Genomic DNA, 24,846 nt, shown 5'->3' with positions numbered 1-24,846 from the left:
TAGATTACTAAACAATTACTTTTAATACTAAAAAGAACTCCTAGTTTTAAGTATTTCTATGACATTTATGTAAACTCGTGTAACATGACACATTGAGATTATAATTGCATGTCATATTTGCATTGTGTTGCATTGCATGTTAATGATGTTTGTAAATATTTGAAAAATGAGAGCAAATCTATATATTTGAAAAACCACTAAGTTTCTTGCCGAACTTTACTGTGTATTCGGTGATGTGCCTGTGCAAAAGCCTGTGTTATTGTGTGGGTACCACCGGCTCATCATATAGAACTCAAAAAAAACTCAGTTTTTTGTTCTGGTTCGGCTCAACTCAAGGACATAACGCTGGATGTGCATTGATGAAGTAACGAATGGTTAATATTTCGTCTACCTATATCATATAAAAGCCGGTAGTACCTTTACTTGTAATGAACTTGCAAAATTATGTTTCCAATTTTGCGACTACGCAACTAACTTGGATAATTTATATGATTTTGAATCTATAGATTCTAGGTGATGTATAACCTTTTAATACACATGTTTAGATATTCAAATTAATAGTAACTCAATAACTCATAATAATATGTCTGTATCAGATAAGGATAATGACGACGACGAATTTATAAAGTAATAAAAAATCAGTTATAATATATAAAAAATAACACGTATATATTAATATTTAATGAGTTTTCGGCAAGTCGGAACTTGTAGAACCACACTTTTACGACGCATTACCGGCGCAGGCGCAGGCTAGAAACAAAACATCACATTATGCAGGCACGCAGCTGACATAAAATCAGAAATATGTACGCGTATGATTAGCAACTTGAGCGGTGACCCAAGGGGATAGGCGATAGCGGGGAACTGAACAGTAGTTTTTACTAGAACGTTCTAGAACTTTCCAATGGCTTATTTATAGTGTGATATACTTAAAGAACAATTAATAAAACTCTCGAATTAATGACGCAATTGCCTGAAATAATAAACAGTCCGACGAAGCCGCCTCTTCTTTTCTGATCCAGTATTTTAGCAGAATGGTTTGGAGAATTGATAAATTGGGAAAACTTTTATCTGACACAGGCATATATACATATATGAGTTACATTATTTTCCAAGATGAAAAAACAAATTAAATTCCTTAGTGCGTGTTTTGTTTCGAATTACTAAACGATGACTTACACCTGCTCTATCAATCTCAATCAAGTAGATTTTTTATTCAATTATTATTGCTATATCCTCAATAGTTACTCAGTTATATATGTGTCCTTGTCTACCATATATGGAATGAATAAGACCCGATCATCTTGTAACTCAAACCGCGACCACATCATACCAACTGCTGCGAACAAAGATGGCGGATTTACATAAAAACTGTTTAATCGTAACTCGGCACCGGCTATCGCGATCTGAACATATTACCATAAATTAATCCAATAAGGGATTGAGGCGATCAATTTATCTACATTACTGCGCGGGCGCCGGATAAAGGAGCAGATATAAAATTGCGAGCGACGCTAACTTGTGCCAAGTTATTGCTTCCATTAGATGAAAACATGGACTGTTCTGACCGACGACGAATACTCTCGATGTTGTTTGCACTTTTGAGGACTGACAGACGACCTGCCTGCCTTTTTATACGTGATATGCGTCGTTCTATTGAGTTTATTTTAATTTGAATTTTTCAGACATATTTATGATGTCTGAGCTTTACCACGCTCTTCAATTATTTTAAAATGCCCTCTGTCTCCACGTAAATGATATAGAATACTTGTTCCGATTTGAATAATGAAAGTGATTGTTATTATATATGTACGTGAAGAATATATACTCTCCTACTTGAATAAAGTTTTTTTTTCTTTGGTATAGGTTGGCGGACGAGCATATGGACCACCTGATAGTAGGTGGTCACCATCACCCATAGACAATGAAGCTGTAAGAAATATTAAATATATACATCGTCAATGTGCCATCAACCTTGGAAACTAAGATGCTATGTCCCTTGTGCCTCTAGTTACACTGGCTCACTTACCCTACAAACCGGAACACAACAATACTGAGTACTGTTATTTGGCGGTAGAATAACTGATGAGTAGGTGGTATATACAGACGAGTTTGGACAAAGCCCTAAAGGTCACCTTCACCTTAGTGTGAACATGACCTCTTACAATCAGATGGGCACCCACCCAATCAATCCGAAACAGACATATAAAAAAAACTGTTGACATTGATTTACACCATTTTCTTTCTTAGACTTACACTTATTGGTATGTATGTGTAGTAAGATACATACCCTGCCAATTTGAACTGAAATTCCATATGTCCTAAGATATCTGGAAATCATTAGTAAGATAAAGTTGCCTTTTGAGGTGTACGTATTGATATGAAACACATTTGACGCGCCTTTGGGGTAAGATCGACGAGTGTCGTGACGGAAATCGGCATCACACTCTCATGCGGTCATATCATCTCTCTCATCTCTTGTGTATGTGTGCGTATAATATATAATACAATATTGCATGTTCAGAAAAAGATCATTAGTTTTCTATGTTGTCTTGGGTCTGGGTGTTTGTGGTACCGTCGTTACCTACTTCTGATTTTCCATAACACAAGTGTTTTAGCTACTTACATTGATATCAGAGTAATGTTTGTGATTTCTCATACCAGAGTAATAAATAAATAGTGAACGTTTGTGCCTTCATTGAATTTTTTCAATACTTATTTATTCGTATTTTATAATTATCATTCAATAAACATCAATTTCAATGTTTCACATTTACCGGGCGAACCATGACGAAAATTATTTGACTTATATTTTAATTAATAGAATAACTGCATTTTTAATTTACTTTATTGAGACATAAGGATCGAATTTATAACCAATAATACCTGTAGCTGATAAAGAGCTGGTTGCACCAATTACCTTAAATCCTTAAAAAAGGTAATTTTGTTTATATTTTTTCACGATTAACGATAGTCCTTGAAGGGTGAATTTGAATACATTTTCGGCGAACGTTAAAACTAAATCAGCTTCAGATAAGCGAATGGGCTTAAAGTACATGCTTTAATATCATTCGTTCTCCCAATCTTAAAAAGCGATGGCTCTTTTAATGAACTTCGTTATCTATATTTATAACTTTATAAAGAAATGCACTTTATGGGAGATCGCTTGTCCCGGCTGAAGGTTGAATCCATTCGCTTGCTTTCAATTTTTAGTTCTTTGCATAAATCCTTATATTTACCGCCTTTGTGATTTTCTATTAGAAAATGCCTTTGGGCGTTCCGTTTGCCTTTGTTTTAAAGTGTTTTAAATGATAAATGAGATACACAAATTGTTTACTATATAAACATATAGGATACTAATTCATCAACTGGTGAATCATAATGGAAAAACTGTAAGAATTTATTTTTATATATAATTCCAAGATTACTAACCATTTTGCTAAATAAAAAAGAAACTGTTTTTTTCAACGTTTCGTAGCAATTTATGTTCCTATATTTTGGTGCCAACTGGACTCGATATCAAAATCAATGGGAAATATTAAAACAATGATTTCATTATAACTAATATTTGTCGGAACATAATACACGTCTGTTACTATGAATCTAAAGATAAAATTTAAAACTTATAATATAGACCAGACTCAAATGAAAAATTCAATATGTGATTATGTTTTTGTATTATTTTTATATTAATAAGGCAGAAGTCAAAAAAAAAATCAAGTTAATACCAAATCGTTACTATAGGTACCTCCATCAAGGTCACCGCGTAAAATAATTTTCGGACACACAATTAATATTGAAAGTTCGCAATTTTAAAAAGGACCCAAGAACCCTACTTTATAAAGTGTATACATTAACACGTTTGTACATAAATTGCCGAAAAACACCCTAAAATTCAAGGTCTCTTAAGGCCGTTTTCCTTCAGCTCGTAATGTAGCCGTGACGATCCGTCTTAAATTTCCACTGTGTAACACAACGACTTTAATAAATATCGATTAACAAAATGTATTTTTACAAAATAAGACTTTTATTACAGACCCTAATGGCCGAGTGGTTAATCGTATTCGAAGATTGTCTGTTGAAATCCGGACAAACATTGTATTATATAAATATTAATCTACATTGTTATTATAAATGTGAAAGTAACTAAGTGACAGATTTCATATTCTGCCACATGTGTATTCCACCAACCCGCATTGGAACAGCGTTGTGGAATATGTTCCAATCCTTCTCCTTAAAGGCAGAGGGGGCCTTTAGCCCAGCAGTGGGAATTTACAGGCTGTTGTTGTTGTTGTTGTTGTGAAAGTAACTCTGTTTCTGTGTCGCTCTTTCACGACCAAACTAATCAACCGAATTTGATATAACTTGGTGTGAAGCAAACTTTAACTTCAAAGAAGGACATAGGCTACGTTTTTTGCCTAACGCATGACACCCAACCCCCCAAAACGCCGCGGGCGACAACTAATTGTTATATATATAAATGTTAATTTATAATTATAATCACATCGTGCGAATATATCTCGGATGAATTTCGCCCCAAGTGCACTTTCATGGGAGCAATATGGAGGCCCTAAAACCCTTCTCGAATGTTGAAAAAGAGTAAATACTGAGTTTCTTGCTGGTTCTCGGTAGAATCTACTTTCTGAATCGATGGTAGCTTCACGTAATTGTAAAATAATTTTGATTTCGAGACTAGAGTGAACGAATGGTTATAATTCACTTCTTACTTTATTTATGTCATATATGGCTGGCAATTGGCCCACGTGATGGTAAGTGGTCATTACTGTCGATAGACTGCCCACACACATGTCACTAATGCGCCACCAACCTTGAGCACAAAGTTGTAGCTGTAGCCACACAGCGCACTCACTCCTAAATCGAACACAACAATACTAAGTATTTATGTTTGCTGGTATAATATATGATGTGGTACCTACCCAGGCGGATTTACAAAGACCTACCACCCAGTTAAGACGAAGTCATAAGAAGAAGTTAACAAACCATAACCAAAGTTATGGTTTGTTGGTTTGTCTCCATATTGAGAAACAGGGTCGAGTCACTTAGAATCAAAACTTCGTTGTTTCCTATTAAAATCGAATTAAAATTTAATATACAAATGTAATTTAATTTTAATTAATTAATCATAGTTTATAATTTATCATCAATTCTTTGACAATTTCAATTTCAAAGCATGTTTCAAGTCCATTTTAATATATAGTCATAAATATAGCAAAATATCTTATAATGTATGTATTTTATCTTTGAGATATGTCAAAATTTAATTTCATAATGAACAACATAACATAAATAATCGCCTACATACCGATAAAGGTCGTTACTTAGCGACTTCAGATTGTAATATTGTAGATTTCTTTATTTAAGTTTCAAATATACATTACACATATACAAAATTTAATATCATCATGTCATAGTATAAGTCAAATAGTATTACTCTATTTTTTATGTTTGTATTATATTTTATTTATTTATTTATACTTTATTGTACACCGCATGTTACACATTATAATATGTTACAATTATTATTATATATAATATTGTAGAGTACAACGGGCGGTCTTATGGCTAAGTAGCCATTTCTTCCTGACAACCCAAATAAATAGCTTCATCAAAAACACTTCAGGTATTCAATAAGATAGGTATGTAAATCTCATTTAACAAATTATTAAAAAAAATTATATCCTAACTAAGGCCTAAGCAAGTATATGTGAATTTGTTACTTTGTCATACTTTTACGCTTTATATACTCATTAGAGCATTATGATGTTAGAAATACACGTTCAGAGGCCTGACGGACCCTTCTCCCTTACGAGAGGACAGAGCCGCATGCTCAAAGTAGTGTAATGATTTTATTAAGTACCTATATACCAGAGAACTGTTAATTCTAAGCTTCTAATTTAAGTATTCACCATTAAATTAATTGAATAACTAATTACTAAATTTAAGTAATGAGTCGTACCTACTCTTCAAAAACTTATAATTAAATTAATCAAATTATCATGATAATTATTTAACAAATAGTATTAATAAAATCTAGGCTGAATCGTGAAGATCACGCGCCGTTAAATACAATATATTAAAAAAGTAATATTCCCGCCACAAAATACAAGGCTCGGAGTGAATGAACGAGCGACGTTTTTACGTCTCATTCATAAACTACTTAACAACGTAGATCTGATTCACCTCCTACGTGCGTAATATATTATTAATATAGGTACGTTCATACATTATATTATATTAATAAATAAAATAACATTGATCTAAAATTATATATTTGAAGTTATATTAATGATTTTTTTTTTTTTCATTTTTAAATATAGAACTTTAAATTTATGGAATTCTAATCAAATATTTTATTTTTAATATAAATCGATATTTAAATTTAATTTTAATACATTTTCGTATTTTATTATAACTATTATTATAAAATAATGCTAGGTGGGGCTTTGTGCAAGCCCGTCTGGGTAGGTACCACCCACTCATCAGTTATTCTACCGCCGAATAACAGTACTCAGTATTATTGTGTTCCGGTCTGAAGGGTGAGTGAGCCAGTGTAACTACAGGCACAAGGGACATAAAATCTTAGTCCCCAAAGTTGGTGGCGCATTGACGATGTAAGGAATACTTAATATTTCTTACGTCATTGTCTATGGGAGATGGTGACCACTTACCATCAGGTGGCCCATATGCTCGTCCGTCAAACTATACCATAAAAAATACTCTCTTAATGTTAAATATATATTTCAAATTAATTTAATTCTTCATAAATAAATAATAAACTGTAAAATTTATAATGAAAATAGCGATAATATTTAAATTAATTTGCATATTTTCTCTAAAATCTAAATGTGACGTGTGTATTATTTGCAAGATCGTTAGATAAAGAATTTAATGCGCTTTTTTATGTTTGAATAAAATATTTATAAGTCGTAATAATTATTGAATCCCGGTGGTCTGGCCGTAAAATATGCATAATTAATCTCAATATGTGATATTGAAATAAGAACCAAAATATTAAAGAAATTCCTGTTATTCTATTAATAGTTATTTTCTTACGCTACTGTCTAAGATTTTATTGTTTATTTTGATGATTGTGTTGATAAATATGGAATGTTATTTTATTTGGCATTTTAAATAAAAGTGGAAAGATAGTTTACTACTATATATATAGGAGAACGATTAGACTGATAGATGATATGTATCTGTATTTTTATTTTTATTTTGAAGTTATAAAATATTTTAAGTTATTATTTTTACTAAAATGTGTTTAATTTTTTAGAGGAACTTGAAGAAAGTTTTTTTAGTGAGTCTTATGGTATTTGGTAATATATTTCGTCCCGCCCCTAGACTTAGATATAATAACCATAATAATCTTTATTTGAAAAATATAAGCATTGCAGTATTTACACTAAGTCGCTTATATCTACACTAATTACAAAACATTTTTTTAAACATTCTTACTAATTTAAATAAAACATACTTACTACGAGGACAAATGAAATAAAATTTAGTAAAAATAAATAATTAAAATTTATAAACAAAATAAGCTTAAATCTATTTAGGAACTACAAAATTATTCTTTAAAGTTTTGGAATACGAAAATTTGTTTAAATATAGTATAAATAGGATGTACCTTTCGGTATATTATGATCAAATTACATAAAATCATTATAAAATTAGCCTATGTGCTATTCTGATGTATAACCTGTATTACTTTACAATATCATCCAAATCTGTTCAGTAGTTTTTTTTGTGTAAAAGTAACAAACATACAATACATACATCCTCACAAACTATCGCATTTATAATAGATAGACAATTTTAAGCTCGGGTAACTATTCAACAGGATACTTCAAGTTAGTGTTGTGCCGCCGCCTCTGCTTCCGTCAATCTGAAATGAGTAATCATAACGTAATAGTCTAGACCGGCCGGCATACCTGACACCGGTCCACGTCACCCAGACTTCCTCCTCACGATAAATAAACAATAATAAAGCAACAGTTGTACCACGCACGCAGGAAGCAGCCCCGCATCGGAACAGCGAAGTTGCATGCGGCCCGCTTTTAATTACCACCTCCCTTCCATTTCTACCACAGCACCCCTCTTCACCTCGCGAGATAATAAATATGCACTTCGCACGCAGCTATGCCATGTAATTGACTGTTTTTGCACACAGCTTCTCAAACTCATAGAGAATGGGATACACAGTATCATCACTAGGATTTAAACTATTTATAGCCCTATCTTCCAGTTTGACTTTACCTATACAAATGATTATACAAGCAAATCTTAATAATGAAAATAAAAGAGTAGTAAGTCTAAATTATTTTAATAACGCATCTCTTACGACGACACGGAAATAATCAAGAAAGTAGATCAAATGAAGCTTATGGAAACATCAAATATCCTAACAGTTATATTGAGTCAAACAAATATACAATTTTGCATACAATCCAACCAATGTAATGTGTCAAAGCGTTAACTCTGAACGGGAAAAACTAAATTACGTAAATTAATCTAAAATGCTTTGGTTTACCATTAACAGAAAACCATTTGTTAGTTCTACTAGTATGTCTAGTTTTTTAAGCTTATTGTTTAATTTAGCATCATAGTTTGGATATAATGCACCTTTTGAAAAAAATCATTTTATATGAGGTGATGGCTATATAATATATATGTTATATGCTTTTTTTCTTCTCAGCTCCTTTTACTTATAGCATCACAAAAAATTACTACATTACAGCATAACCCTTTTGGGGTCCTTGACACTGGGGCTCTGGTCACGTGCCAACACATAAAGACGGTAAATTCTATCTGCTTCTGTCTATTTTGTTGCGCTAGTTGTTTATTCTTAGTCGTTAGGGCATCGAGAGATCACAAGTATAACACTTGTGCCCTATACTCGTAATATCGTTGCCCTAATGACAAAAAATAAATTAATCAATTTAATTACCCTTTAAATTGACGGATATTAATATTATGATTTCCAAACTTCCAAACTGATAGACTCTACTAATTGCTATCGAAATTAATTATTAATGTCAAAAGTAATAGAAGTTTGAGAATCTCATGTTATTATAGAGTAAGGGCATCGGTTCGCGGTAAGATGGACGGCCGAAACCGAGTGAGTCTTGTTCGCGGCTCACCGTGTAATTACTGGCTAGGTCTGGCTAAGTACTAGGTGAGTACTAGCCGAAGTAAGCCGGGACTAGCCTGTGAGACCTGTAATAAGGAATTAATAGCTTTGAACAAGAAGCTCGGTTTGTTATTTAAATCATTGCTCACACAGAGTTGTGATTTGATTGCTTCATCTCAAATATCGTGTCTTGCTGCGTCTTAATTAAGTAGAAAATATTAGAATGTCGAGATATAAATATGTCGTGTTTGGTAAACGGTATGTTATACAAATTATTATTATTTTATAAGTGGAAGGACAAATGGGTCACCCGATGGTGGTCACCACCCTTAGATATTGGCGCTGTAAGAAATATTTACCATTATTTACATCGCCGATGAACACTTTAGGAATTAAGATGTTATGTACATTGTGCGTGTACTTGGTACTGGCTAGTATGCCAGTACCAACCAAGGGGTAAGTACACGCCTTAAACCGAAACTTAACAGTACTGAGTATTTCTATTTGGTAGTAAAATATTTGATGAGTGAGTAGTACTTACCCAGATGGACTTACACGAAGCCCCAGTGTGATGTTAGGAAAGGCTTTACAGCGCCAATACCGATGGGTGATGATGACCACATACTATCAGGTGGTCTATTTGCTCGTACGGCTACCTCACTTTTTAAGATAGACTTTAAATTTCTGTTAAATATAACGTCTTTTATTTAGACAAAAATGATGTTATTATATGTTGATGATATTGAGTACCTATATGTTGATATTTTGAGACAGAGTAATAAGAATTCACTGATTATAATATTCTTAATATCAAATTCCTTAGCGGCGACGCAATACACATGATCACTGGGTTGAACTTTCAAACAGTAAAATGAGTGTCGAGTCGACGGTATGACGGTAATCAGCTGCCATCGAAAGGTGCTCCGAATATTACCGAGCTAATTACATCAATAACACAAATTCGCATCAGACAGGATACGGCCGTCATTCGAATCTAATTTCCAAACAAACAAATCCGTCAGACATCAATCAACCGTCATAACACCTTCATCTTGCATGCAACGAACACAGCACAGCCTCTATATCAATACACATAGAGTCGAAAATACGTCAGCAATTACGGAGTTAAGATTATTAGGATTGCGTGTGAGTAATTTTGCCTCGTAAAATGGGTAATTTTCGCGGGCGCCATGATGTTCTGTCATCGCGGTCGGGTTTATGGCGGCAAATTATAGTGGATCGCGTACATCTACTCCCAATGATGTACAGATCGTGTTAGGCCCTTATGTCCATTATCACTATACTTATGATATTTAACATGATTCAAGTGTAATTGTAGAGATATAGAGGACATAGACTGTGGAAAAATTACGAGGAGTTACATTTCATTGTTTGCTTTTGACGAAATTTTGTGAGAAAACCTGTATTGGCAAAGGATTTGAGATAGATAGACCTCACAGACCATTAATTGTTTTTTGTTACTTGCTGTACCCTCTGTCTTTTTGGTCCTTATCAAAAACAGGATTTAAGGACTGATAATTGAATTCTGTGACTTTTTTTACTTATTTTGCTGACTGTACCGTTTATTTCAAACCCCACCCTGTATAACATTAATAATGATCATAAAATAAATGGAATAGACGAGAAATTGATACATGACAAGTAAATAAGGCCGAAGACCTCCGCAGCCGCAAATATCATAAACATCGTACATTACGATAGGATGATATGACGACAAAAATTGCATATGTTTACGACAGTCGTTAAGACAAGACTCGACACACTGGTTCGCCTACGGACCTCGTAACGTCGACAGTTTATTGTCAAGTGTCAACCGCTTGATACTCAGGCAGGTAGCCTCATTACCGCCGATGAAGGATTCAAAACGTTAAGATACGATACGACTTTGATTTAAATTTATTTAATTCTCAAATTATTTTATTTACCTTAGATTGGGTTGGATTTTGGAAATGCTATCAATTTTATTGTTATTTATTTTATTTGGTTGGTATTACTGATCGTATCTATTTATGAAACTGCGTTATTTGTTATTTTATAAGCTTTGTGTAATTTTTCTCGGTAGTTACGATCGCCATGCTGTTTTGTGAGTCAGTGTAAGGCACAAGGGATATAACGTCTTAGACCCATTGTTGATGTAACTTTGGATTAAGTGAAATGAAATCAAATGAATAGGTACCTATGAAATGTTTGAGTAACTATGTTTAGTAGTAAAGGCTATCTTCTTAAACAATTTAAATCAGGAAATTAAAACTTTTTTTCTGGATAGAAAAAAAAAACATTGTTTAATTATTATTTTATTTTAGTTGAAAAGGTCATTTTATATGTAATAAAGTAAATGTAAATAAATATGTACATACCTATGTAGGTATCTAACCTAACCTACCAACGGTTAGATTATAGGACTTACTGCTAAATTGTAACCTAACGTGAATACAGTTATTGGATTTGGTCAGTAATTCATTATGTTCTAATATGTCAATGTATTGACCTAAGTAAATTATAATCAGGATATATAATATACTAATTAGGCTATTGTAGGTATGTTTGTATGGTAACAACAGCCGTAATAAAAAGTCATTAAAGTCACAAAAAATATACTTTACCCATTGTTGAGCTGAGATGGCCCAGTGGTTAGAAAGCGTGCATCTTAATCGATGATTATGGGTTCAAACCCAGGCAAGCACCACTATACATTTGTGCTTAATTTGTGTTTATAATTCATCTCATGCTCTCATGTGTATATTTTAATCGAAACTGTGCCACATGTGCGTTCCACCAACCCGAATTGGAACAGCGTGGTGGAATATGTTCCATACCCTCTCCCTAATGGAAGAGGAGGCCTTATCCCAGCAGTGGGAAATTTACAGGATTTACTTTTTTACTTTTACTTTATTGTTGACTCTTGGCAATGCGTAAGATTTAATGATGATCAGGTGATAGGTTGAGATATGAAAGCGTAACAAGTAAACATACTTTCGGATTTAGGTACACCTGCCTAACGTATTTATAATGTCGGTTGGGGTGATTATGTATAAAGTAATTTCATGTTTTACGTAATGGTTTTGTCACATGTTGTTTTAAACTTCTAGTATGTTTTTTTGGAAACCAGGAGTTCTGTTCCAAGAGCCATGTTTAGATACTGGAATTAAGTACATTTTTGAACTGTGCCTACTACTGAAACAAATTTCAATAGTTAGGTAATAAGTATTTATTAAGTAAGTAGGCACATTTTAAATTTACATCTTGGTGTGTTACAAAATTTACCTGTTAAATTAAAATCAAACCTTACTTCAATATAATAATAATTTATGGGTTCATACGAAATAACTTCAATCGAGATTATTTTGAAATTCAATTATTTTTAATATTAATATTTAATTAATATTAAAATTTAATATGACTTAAACTGTTAACCAATCATACTTAAAAATTCACAAATAAATGTAATATGAGTTTATTGTAATAATCAAAACTAAATATTGACTAAGTTTATGATTTCGATCGTAAAATCGACCGCGCGGCGATTTCGTGTTACGATATTATTATTGTCTTACTCATTTATGAGTGTTTAATTTAAAATCGAACACATTTTATATTTACAAATAAATTTAAATAATATTATGGAATTTCAATTAAATAAATATATTTTGTTTCTACACATCATTGAAAATGAAAATAAATATTCAATAATTTAATAATTAATTAAAAGTTCGAAATTTGAACTATTTTTTGTCATGTTTCGTCATGTTGACACATTTCTATGATTTTTAAATATTAATTAATTTATTCTTCAGTGTAATAGGTACTTACATAATTATAAGATATGTAGAAGTATATTAAAAAATATTTTAATACTTAATTACATATTTTTTAATAAAGAAAATTATGATATTTTTTACGGTCGGATTTTCTATATGGAATAGTGCTTGATAAAATAGGTAGGGACTTAGGTAGCTATGTAGTAGTGAAATAATTATAAAAATAAAACAAAAATTAAGGGTTGTATGAATATCCAAAAATGTAAAACAAGTAAGATTTCGTAATAATTCTTTGTAGAGTTAAACACAATCTTTTTTAAATGAAGGCAGAAAGGTAAGTAGGTAATAAGTATTCACTTAAAAATATAAAATATTTTAATTTTTATAGATAGGTAATAAAAATATTTATCCTTCTATGCCTTCCAATTAAATGAATATTTATGACAACTAATAATCGTATACTTAATGCTGTTTAAAGAAATGCATTAAAGTATGACACGCGAATCCGCGAACAAAATGTAGGCACAACAATAATCGCGACGAAAGTGAGTTACGCGGGGAGGGCGAGCGGGGTGGCGCGGTGGGCGGGGGGCGGGGCCTCAGGCGCCGCCCGGAGCGAGCGGGACGGCGACACTGCACGCTGCATCGCTGCAAGGTCACGACACGCCGCCCGCCGCCGCGACGCGCCGCGAGCGTGACGACTGACGACTGACGAGTGACGTGACGGACAGCTAGATTACTTTTTCAATGCACATCACTTTTTTTGTATTGTTCTATTACATTTATTTCATTTGTTTTTCATTTATATTTCTGTATCGCAAATACGAGTTTAGCAAATAAATTATGGTTTTTAATATGACTTTTTGTTATGATTTTTTTACATTTTCGTTGTTTTTTTTTACAGGTGTACGTTTTGTATTATATAGTAGAATTACTAATTTATCGTAACGTACAGTAACAACTTTATTAATGAATATGATATTTTAAAATAAAACGTCGGAATGCATAGTAAAAGGCGTGCAAATAGTGACGGTGATCCGCTGGACACTCGAGCACTCGACATTTGATTGAGTGCGCTGCTCGCTAGTTCGTCGGCGCGCCGCGCGGCGCTGGCGAGCCGCTCGGCGGCGACGCGTCACTCCGGCCGCGGCGCGCGACCACTTCGCACCGCGCCCCGCTCGCTCGCACCGCGTAAACACGTCGCGCCGCACGCCGCACGCGCTCGAAGCGTAAGCAACAACCCCGTACGATCGCGAAGTGCCAAAAACTAGTGCCCCGTTCGCTCAGTGCCAGTTTCTGTGAAGTGAACTACGTGACCAAAATAACACCAAACACCTGTTCAAATACGATTGTTTAATTTATATGATGGATTGGAGGTTCGACGCGCTGTGAGGAATTCGTTTCGTATGACGAACGACAAATATAAGTCGGAAAACAAAGGATATCTGATCGCGTTGCTTGCTTAGGTGCAGGTGACAGGTGGACTCGTGACATTCGTTTGCTCGCCGTCTATCAGACTAAATAATATCTGTTCCACGTCCAGGTAAGAAGCGACAGTTCAAATATACTATTCAATAAACCTGATAAGTTTGTACAAACAATACTTTCCTACTTTGAATGTTGAATGTGCCTTTGTATGTATTATAATGAGGTTAAAATGTAGAATTGAAACAGGACAGTGACTTTTGCCGGGTTTAACAAGTTTTAGGTAGCGTGACACGGGCGGAAAACTTTGGAAATTGTCCGTGAAACTCAGTGGCGACGCGGCGGCAGTCCGCGCCGGTACTCTGAACTATGAACGTTTGTGTTATGAAAACCTAACAGTTTAACTTTGTTAAAAATTACACATAAAATTATAAAATCCTATATAATGTAGGAATATGGTTTTCATATTATTCATCATGGGCGAAAGTATTAAATTTTTTTACGAGTGTATATTATAAAGTTTCAGAATAAAAAATACAGCATTATGACAATTACAAATAAAATATATTTTGTAAGATATTACATATATCAGTTAATTTTTAACAGCCAAGTTTGTATATAATAGCTATATTCTAAGACGTAGGCAATCAATACGAAAAGGAACCTTCCTTAATGTATTACATATTTGGTGTAATTAACTTTATTGCTGTGTTTAGTTTTTAGGTGGTAAATACGAGTTCACATAACAAATTCCACTTTAAAAACATACTATAAACTACTTAATCAAAATATTCAATGTGACTTTTTACTAACAATGCTTTGTTTCTAAATATTTTAATAAGCAAGCCTTCATTAAATATAACGAAATTAATAATAAATGCACGAATTAATAAAAATATTTGTTCTATATACCTATGTATGTTTAGTATGTACATAAGAGATAATATTCTAACCTTTAATTAAATCAACTGATCGTTTACATGCACGCTGGTGATTTTCACCCCGCGTATTTTTTTGTCAAATCCGCCATCTTTACTTGTAGTTGAATGCACGTTGAGGGCCGGGGGCGGGGCGCTAGAGCGGGACGGCGCGCAAACACCGGACGGTTAAAACAATTTCAAAAACGTTCTTTAAATTTTGAATTTAAAATTCCGTCTTTTAAAATTTGTAAATGTTCATCTTTTTAATTATGCAAACTATTTTGTAAACTTTTGTCTTTTATAAATGAATATTTGTAATAAAAAATAATTTAATTTATTTTAGTACGATTTATATTATATTGAAACACTAAAAACATTATTTTTTACGATAAGCAACATTACAAATTTCTGAAATAATCATTCAACAAATATTTATAATAACTTAAAAGGTAAATTTTTAACAATAATTTATAATAGCTATTGTTATCAAATTTATACATAGTTATGATTACTTATATGTATCTATGTAATTACGATTACGTATTTCAATAAAAGTTATTTTTAAATGAATAAATGCATAATTATTTAATATCTGTAATATCTATGCATTCAGTTAGACTAGATATTTACAAATTAATTAATTAATTTAATTAACAAAATGTGTTTATGTCAATAATTAGTTTTAAAAATAATAATATTATAAAAACGTATAATAATTGAGTATTTTAATGAATAATTGCATAATTTGTTATGGGTTATTTACAACAAATTATTTGCTAGTAACATAAATATTATTAATAATGAAATGATTCGAAAATTAAGCACAATATTTATAGATTGTTAATATCGTCATATTAGTAACATAATTGCGCCTAAAAATAATTCAGATTTTATATTTATTAATAATATTAGTATTGAGATACTTTTATTAGCGTTATTATTATTTAAATAAGATCTTTTTAATGGAAATACAAATAAGAATGACGACTAATAGAAACATTAAACGCATAATTACTCTCCTATGATTCTTAATAATATAAATGTTTTATTAATAAACTAAATTATCACGATAGCGTCATATAAAATCATAATTGATAGCATTCCGAAACACGGTGGTTATTAATTATTAATATTTATTATTGTATATTATGTAAATCACGACGCTTTAACATAATTATACTTAGTTATAATTCTTAGATATGAATAAGGATATAATATACAATATAATGTAGAGAAATTAATATATATGATTAATATTCATCAAAATTATTTTAACCGGTTTTGAAACGTCAAAATATAACTTTAGGCTTTAGCGAAAATAGTGAATATATATTTGTTCTATTTTAGTAAAATGTAATAAATAACTTGAACATATATCTAAGTACTTTGCATTAAATTAAAAAAATTAAATATTTTCTATTTTGTATTAAATAAATGGTAATCAATGAAACAATAATTTATTAAAAATTAACTTATTTATTTTCAATTTTTTGAAGCGTAAAGTTTTTAATATAGTAGGTAGGTACTTAAGTGTGACTTAAAATACTATATTAAATAATATATTATAACTTCTATGTAGCACAAACCGAGGTAGGTATTTAAAGTTCTATTTTTATAAAACTTCAAACTTGTTTTAACATTATTATATCATATTATTATTGGAGTATCCACTTCATAAATTTTGGAATCCAATAGGCAAGGTAACTTAACTGGAATATGTTTTTATTACTTTAAGATACTTCATAGCTTAAATATATTTATTTTTTAATTAAGAATCAAACCTCACAGTCGAAGGTCACAGTTGCAAGGGCCTCGGAACGCAATACAAGCTAAAGAACGTTATTTCACAAAAGATACCGCTTTTAAAAATCCAAAATACTAATTTTCGTCACGTATTATGGCGGAGCGAACACACAAATATTTGAAGAATAAATACAAACTTAACATTCGTCTAGAAGACCAAAAGCAAGCGGGCTCGAAACGGCTTATTCAAATATGTGTATATGTCGGTAATAGAACTAATGAGTTTTGTTTATTATTTACTAGCTGAGCCTATGGCTTTACCTGCCCGTTACATTTGTGCTCCATTGAGGAGTGAACAAAAATATAAAGCGTATTCCCTAGACCAAACAATCTCCCATTTTTCTCCCTTTAAGGGTGCTTAAAAAATAGCCTATGTCTGGAACTCTCGTTCTCAATACTAAAGTTCATCTTGTTAGAGAGTTACTTTCACATTTATAATATACTAGCGACCCGCCCCGGCTTAACACGGGTGCTATACTGATGCTAAATATACTACAGAATTTGTTTATTTACGACATCACATTACAAGATTCTAAAATTATCAATATTTCTTTACTATATTGTCCAAACATTCTTCTCGAATAACTCTATCTGTTAAAAAAAAAGGCATCAAAATCCATTGCGTAATTTTAAAGATTAAAGCGTACAAAGGGACATAGGGACAGAAAAAGTGACTTTGTTTTATACATGTATTGAGACACAAAAAGACAAATTTATACAATATAATTTTATATTAATTTACATAATTTATTTATTAGTATTGATAATGCAAAATATCTACGCTCTCAATTTAACAAATTCCTCACTCAGTCCGGAGTACCTAACTATCTCAAAACTATAACTTTCAATAAATTGCAAAGGATTCATCAACTACCTGAAACCGTACAACAGATTTGTACGTAAACTAAATTAATTTGTAAGAAATATTGCTTTCTCCTTTTAATGTATGGTGTTAAAAAGGATAACAAGACTCATTACTGTGAACTTGAGAAATTTTTTCAAAAATTCCAAATTCAAAATTTATATATATTGTCTACACACCATGTACATGTAAATTGTAAACCAGTTTTATGTATAACAACACTTTTGTTTTGGTAATGGCTGATACAACATACTGTACTAAATATAGTGGGTAGGTAATTTGTTCAAAACTGTTACCAATTTTAACACATTTCAGCTGTGCGTGTAACATCTTTATCGAGGTTGTTAAATGTGTACTTATTAAAAATAAAAAATAAATTGTTTTACTAACTTTTAGATTTAATCAATCTTATGATATAAGATTAAACAACCATATCAAAAATTTTAGAAAAGCCAAACATAAATCGAATGTTTTTTTAATAAAACATCCCTAATTATATTTTTCATGTAAGTAAGCTAATAAAAATGTGCAAATTTTGTTTTGTAAGCAAATAAGTTCGCAAAATTGAAATATTTACTTAGTAGGTTCGTAAAATTTAATTAGAAATAATTGAAACAGATATTTTTGAAATACAAAAAAATGACTACTTTGAAATAACGTCATCACTTTATTTAAAGACCGACTATTTATCAGAATCCACACCATATTTCAAATTTTATAATTCAGAAATAATTCAAGTTGTATAATACAAATTATTTTATAGCTTTTATTTCATAAAAATCAGTTATTGATACATACTAATATTACTAGAAAAAAATACTAAGTATTATTAATTTTAAGATTAATTATACAATGCCCGATTCATTGAATTTGAAAAGCAGATAAAGGTTTTATATTGAAATGTTTTAATTCAAATTTCATTTTTAAAATATGTAAGTAATTCGTTACAATATAATGTTTCAAACTTCATAACAATTTCAATGGAAATGTCAAAACTTGAGGTAGGTTCATTTAGCCTACTAGGAGTTTTCATGGTTTTGGACATAGTGGTGTCTCTTTCGTATACCAAGTAAGATCTCTTAAAAAAAAGTCAACTCGAGTCCTCATAATAAACGAGTTATTATAAAACATGCGATAAACATTTCAAAACATATAGATAGACAACATATTCAAACAATAATAAAACATTTCTTTCCCAATAGCCCCGGGGCTATGAATGATGTATATTCATTAATAACTCAATCGAAGCTATCGGCTGCATTAAAATGACTATTACAATTGTGATCGCGTACATTCAAAGACAAAGCGGTAAACGTGAATAAATATGTTTAATAGTCGAAATAAATATGGCGGATGATTTATGTCGGTATTGACATTGGCCGCGCGGGCGCAGGCGGCCATCTTGTTTGCTAATTGCCGGTTTATGTTGTTAAAATCAGTCACGCATTGCAGTAGACGTGTGAATCTTGATTTTATATGTTCTTTTTTTGATTTCTTCAAATTAATGGCATATTTTTTTTGTGATAGATTTAATTTGGATAAAAGGAAATTTTAATGTAAATGATAAATTGTATTTTTTTAATTTTGTTACCTGAAAAATATTAGGAATATTGAATGTATAGACTAATTTATGTCAATCTGATATAACAGCCATAGCAATGGCTGTTATATCATAGCAATGATACTCTGTCGGAACACACAGTACAGTCGGAAAAGGATTTAGGTAGAATACATATTACTTACATAGTAGGTACATATTACGCCTTTGTTAAAGTTTGTAAGTTAGTAAGCTAACTTTGGTCTTGTTTCGTTTTCAATATTTCCTTATTGATTTAATTCGAAAACGTTTAAATTTCTCAATATAATAAAAGTTGACGGTGATCTCATCAAAATTAATCATATATTTATCATTATCGTTAATAAGAATCTTTACTGAAATGTTATTTAAAAATCAAATTTACCAAAATATATTTTGACATATACAGTACGTACATGAACATATTGCAATTATTTAATTATATTAATTGAAATTCTAAATCAATTTATAATCTTCGTGATAAAATTAACATATCTAACGACAAAATATATTTAACGGAAACGCAATACAAATAATAAATCACGGATCAAATCGGTAGAATCGATTTACTTATCGACTTAGGCTTCTCGGAATCGACTTGAAAAAATGTAGTCGAGTCGAATACGAGTCGAATACCGGAGTTAAGTTATAGCCACTCCTTACACGTGGGCGGACGGACATTTTGAATTTTCCCGCTATTTATGCTCTGGAGTTCTACATTGATCGGTAATTAAAATAGGGAGCCATTACGTTTCAATCTTTGATTCTGCCATCTCTTATTTTAATTAGTTTAATTTCATTAAATTATACGATAAATAAATACAGAAAAATAGTCCGATTTTTAAACAATTGTAATAGTAATTAGTAAATTTGAATGCTATCAATAATTATATTTCAGTGGAGAGCCTTATCATACATAAAATAAAAAAAAATTATAGTATTCAAATAATCAATCACACTGAAACTACAAGGAATACAATTAAAATGCAACAATCAAAAAACAAAAGTACTGAAATATAGATTGATAATGTTTCGAGATAAAATACAGGCCACTACTGGTTTACCAAACTCGATGCAACAATAGAAAAAAAACAACAACACGAATAAAACGACTGTTGATATAAAGAATCTGTCTGTCGATTGATGATTCATACTCGAAATAGCGAATTAAGGTAGAGAGAACGTTAAGCAGTGTGGAGTTTGTCACACCCTGTTCACAATTCGACCTCTGTTGAGGAAGTCATCTGGAGAAACCCATACGAGTCAGGAGAATTCTGAATAAATGATTTAGATAAAAATAAATTACAGTTATACATAATTTAATTTAGTTTTATTATCATTTTGAAACTATAAAACTACTCGTAAAATACATGTGTGGTCAACTATGATATTTAAGAAGTAATATTTAGACAAACGAATACTTTACTGTTCTACCTTGATACGACTGATATGGTATATCAAAATTCCCCTTGAATTGAGTTTCACTAGGATCGGCATAATAAATCGTCGTTAAAAAGCCGATGTATATTTAATACAGTATTTAAATACCGGCTACATTTATAGTCCTTGTGTATACATGTATTGTAATCGAAGATTGCAGGTTCAAAACTAGCCTTTATGTTGCTTTTATTGGTTAAATTCTATCTCATATGGTTGTAATGAAAAAATCTGCAACACCTGTCCCGCACCTAATCCGCATGGAATAAGATCTAAGTCCTCTTTTTATATTGCATACGTTGGTGGAATGCTCATAGGGCCTGATGATAAGTTTGTCACCACCAATTCGCCACTAACCTTATCAACCAATATGACATTTACCTGTAGTTACACTGACTCCATTACCCTTCAAACCGGAACACAATACTAAATAATGTTGCTCGGCGGTAGAATATCTGATAAGTGCTAACTACTTATGCGGGCTTGCACAAAGCCCTACCACAAAGAAAACCTACTTCTTTATTTAGGAATATTTACTAGATACTTAAGGTTATAGATACTATAAAGTCTAGTCTATAAAAGGTAACAACGTAACGCGTGATATTTAAACAGCCATCTACAGTGAATGATGGCTTGCGATTGACATTTTTAAATAATGTCCAATTTATCTAAATGTCCGTGATCGCGTACTTCTTTTTGTCTAAACCGTGTGTCCGTTTGTCCGTCAGACGAGAATTTACATAAATACAACATTAGACCTGAGTTAATTGACACATTTCACGATTTATATATCGCCTGCGAGTCATTCGGAATTTTTAGTGATCGTGTCTTTACTTGGAAACTAGTTTGTTTATAATATATTTATTGCTCTGTCAATATTTATTGAATTTTATATATATCTCGACGTATGGTCACCTAACGCGACTCATGTTTACTACGCTTTTGGATCAGTGGCTTTCAGCTGCTTTTGGATTCATTGCATTTGTTTGTAATTGGTTGAAACGGAAAATGATGTGTGTGGAATAATACATTGCGGAGCATATAGAATTAACTTCACCTTTACATAGAGAAATCACTAAAAATCGACTTTAATGGTTAATAAATCTGATGGGTTATTATATAACCTAATGTTGTAATTTTGAATTTTTTTTGAAAAAGATAATGTATGGTTTACTTATTTGTTGATTTTCATTCAGGACATTTGAATCGAATTATAGTTATATATATATATATCTAAGTTTTTGCTGTAGTCAAAGAGTTACCCCTGCATTTCTAATACATTTAAATTCAGCTAAACCCTGTAACTAGGCGATTGAAAATACCCTTACCAAAGCCTGTATAAAGTATGTTTCGATTAAATTGTGATCGATTCGATAAACATTATCTTTGTATTACCGCTATATGACATATATTACGAGGAGATAACGTCAATCATTCGTAACCGTCACCGAGATATGTTGGCTAAATTATTTATGTAATTGGTAAATCCGAACCGTTATGCAATTAATTAAATTATATGCGTTTAATACTGAATTACTGACTCTTTATTAACAAGGATATATGAGCATTTTAAATAATATTATTAAGTAATTATAAAAGCAAACATATGGACAAAGAAATTCGAAGCTCAGCTTTGCTCAGACTTAAGGAATGCGTAATATATAAATCAGGTGTTTGTTAAACCGCCAATACACCACCAATGGTGATCTGTGCTGTCTTGTGCATGTAACTGGGTATCTTACCTTTTAAACCGGAGAAAGCAACAGAGTATTGAATGTCCTGTTCGTAGCTCTACAAATTTGCTCTAAAATATAGTTTAAATAATGTAACAGTTAATAACTGTTGGGCAAAGTCAAGGGATGCAAGTAACTCTCCATATAACAGATGGAACTCGGCTGTGTTTGCTCAGGCTTCAACCAGTTTACTCGCAACCTTCGCTCAAGGTTGCTTCCAAATTAATAATGATACACTATAACCGAATTCCACATATCTAAAAGACTTGAGATGTCATCTGTGTTCGTGTAAATGCATCAAAATTAATCGTTGCAAGAAGCTGTTCAAAATTAAACGTAACGTTATTAATATCACAATTTGTAATAAATACGTTCAAACAAGTAATCAGCCTCGTACCGCGATCCGTATATCAAAACAAAATAAAGTATTCCAACCGTCGCGGGTTAAGCGAGGCTTTTTGTAAATCTTTGATCGCGCGGCACCTAATCAAATATTATTTCGGGGCATCGAGTAAACAATAAAAATACGTTCAATCGCTACAAGTGCAATAAAATACGGGAGAAAAAAGTAAAACGACGCGAACGTAGAAACATCTCGCGATCGTCGACGAGAGAAACATGGCGGACGTGAGCGCACGCGTCGATCATAATCATAGCGCGAATGTACGCCTTAATAACGCACGATGAGGGAATAACGGCCCGAGTTATTTCCGTTCGACTTTGATCACGATTAATCGTAAATCGTTTAATGTTTGTTGAATCGAATCCGCTCGGATGGCCGGTAAGTATTTGTTTTCTATCATTCGCTGGCCAAATGTTTCGTTCGATTTCGCTAGTTAACGTTGTTTTGACAGGCTCACTCGTTCCCGCGGCGCAATAACGCTGTCTTCGGTCCATGTGTGGGCCAAATTAGATCAGTTGACGCGCGCTCCTCGGAGATTTATATGGGAATACTCACGGCCGCGCTGTGTGAAGCGATTGTTTGTTTAACGTGGAAATACTTCACTTCATTATGGGGTTCATGAAAATCATTAAATATTACATTGTAACGATCTATCCCCTATGAGATTAAGTTACAATACATTAGTGTTCTATATTTTGAAAGTTATCATTGTCACGACACCAATGCACTGGAAATGCAATCGCGTTATTGTGATACATAGGCTACCGTTTTGTGAGTTTGTTTTGTGATATAATGACAAGCGCTTGATATATTATTGAAATACTTGCATTTAATTGTTACATAGTACTTGTGATTATTAAATGTTGCCAGAAGGAACCAGCTCTATTACATTACAAAAAAAAAAACTTAATTTTCATTCTCGTATCGCAGCTGCCAACTCAAAAATGAACAAGCTCGGGCTCACGGGACTAAATCAATATGATATGACAGTTAGGGTCAATTTATGGCCCCCGGTTAATTACAAACGGGCGGGGGGGAGCCGGTAGGAGGGGAGGGGGGGCTCGACGAGCGTCTAATGACTTGTAAAGATGCTGCGTGCGTTGCGTTGCGTTATCGTAAGAATATGATATTTTTATTTTAGACTCCTGGTATTGATTATATTTCCTCGAGTCGATTTATTGAAATTACATTTATTATTTATTGATTGGTAATCTATAATTTGTTATGTAAACGTTTTGAATAATATTATGATAGTTTTGGAGCTTATTGATTTTGTTCACAACAAATTTTGTCTTTAATGAAGTGTAATGTATAGTCGTACATATTGGGTGCACGTGTGGGTCCATCAGTGTGTTCGCTCGCGACACCTGACACTCATCGCGCTAATCAAACTAATGAGTGGTATTTGTTAATTCGGACGCCTCTTATCACTTTTCGACCACATATGTCGATATATTTTGCTGTTGTTCGCTATAATTATTAATATCTCGTCAAAATATGTAAGGTAGTCTGACCGAAGGTATTCTTGATGTACTTACATATATAATATAGCAAAACAAATGGTTTCTTTATATACATATATTATAATACAAGTATAAACATGCTATGTAATACTTATTTATTGTCATCGTCGTAATTTAATTTCTTAGATACTTTACAGTGTAAATATTGAATTTATTATAATCCTTCGAACTGCTTTATATGCCATAAGACCTTAGGCGATTGACAGACCATGTATTACTATTGAGATGTTT

The 24,846-nt window shown here is 32.1% G+C and overlaps 1 protein-coding gene across 1 annotated transcript in view; it reads left to right on the top strand.

The window, feature by feature from the left end:
• The first annotated feature begins 14,086 nt into the window (after window positions 1-14,086).
• Window positions 14,087-24,846, top strand: part of LOC124533504 (protein tiptop-like) — a 261,420-nt gene continuing 250,660 nt past the window's right edge. Inside the window, exon 1 of the mRNA XM_047108838.1 lies at window positions 14,087-14,476. The gene's annotated coding sequence lies outside the window, so the exon portion shown is untranslated. The remainder of the gene's footprint in view (window positions 14,477-24,846) is intronic.

This window comes from Vanessa cardui, chromosome 11 (assembly GCF_905220365.1).
Source record: "Vanessa cardui chromosome 11, ilVanCard2.1, whole genome shotgun sequence".
In the NCBI taxonomy this organism is placed as follows: domain Eukaryota; kingdom Metazoa; phylum Arthropoda; class Insecta; order Lepidoptera; family Nymphalidae; genus Vanessa; species Vanessa cardui.
This window is presented reverse-complemented; position numbering and strand designations above follow the sequence as displayed.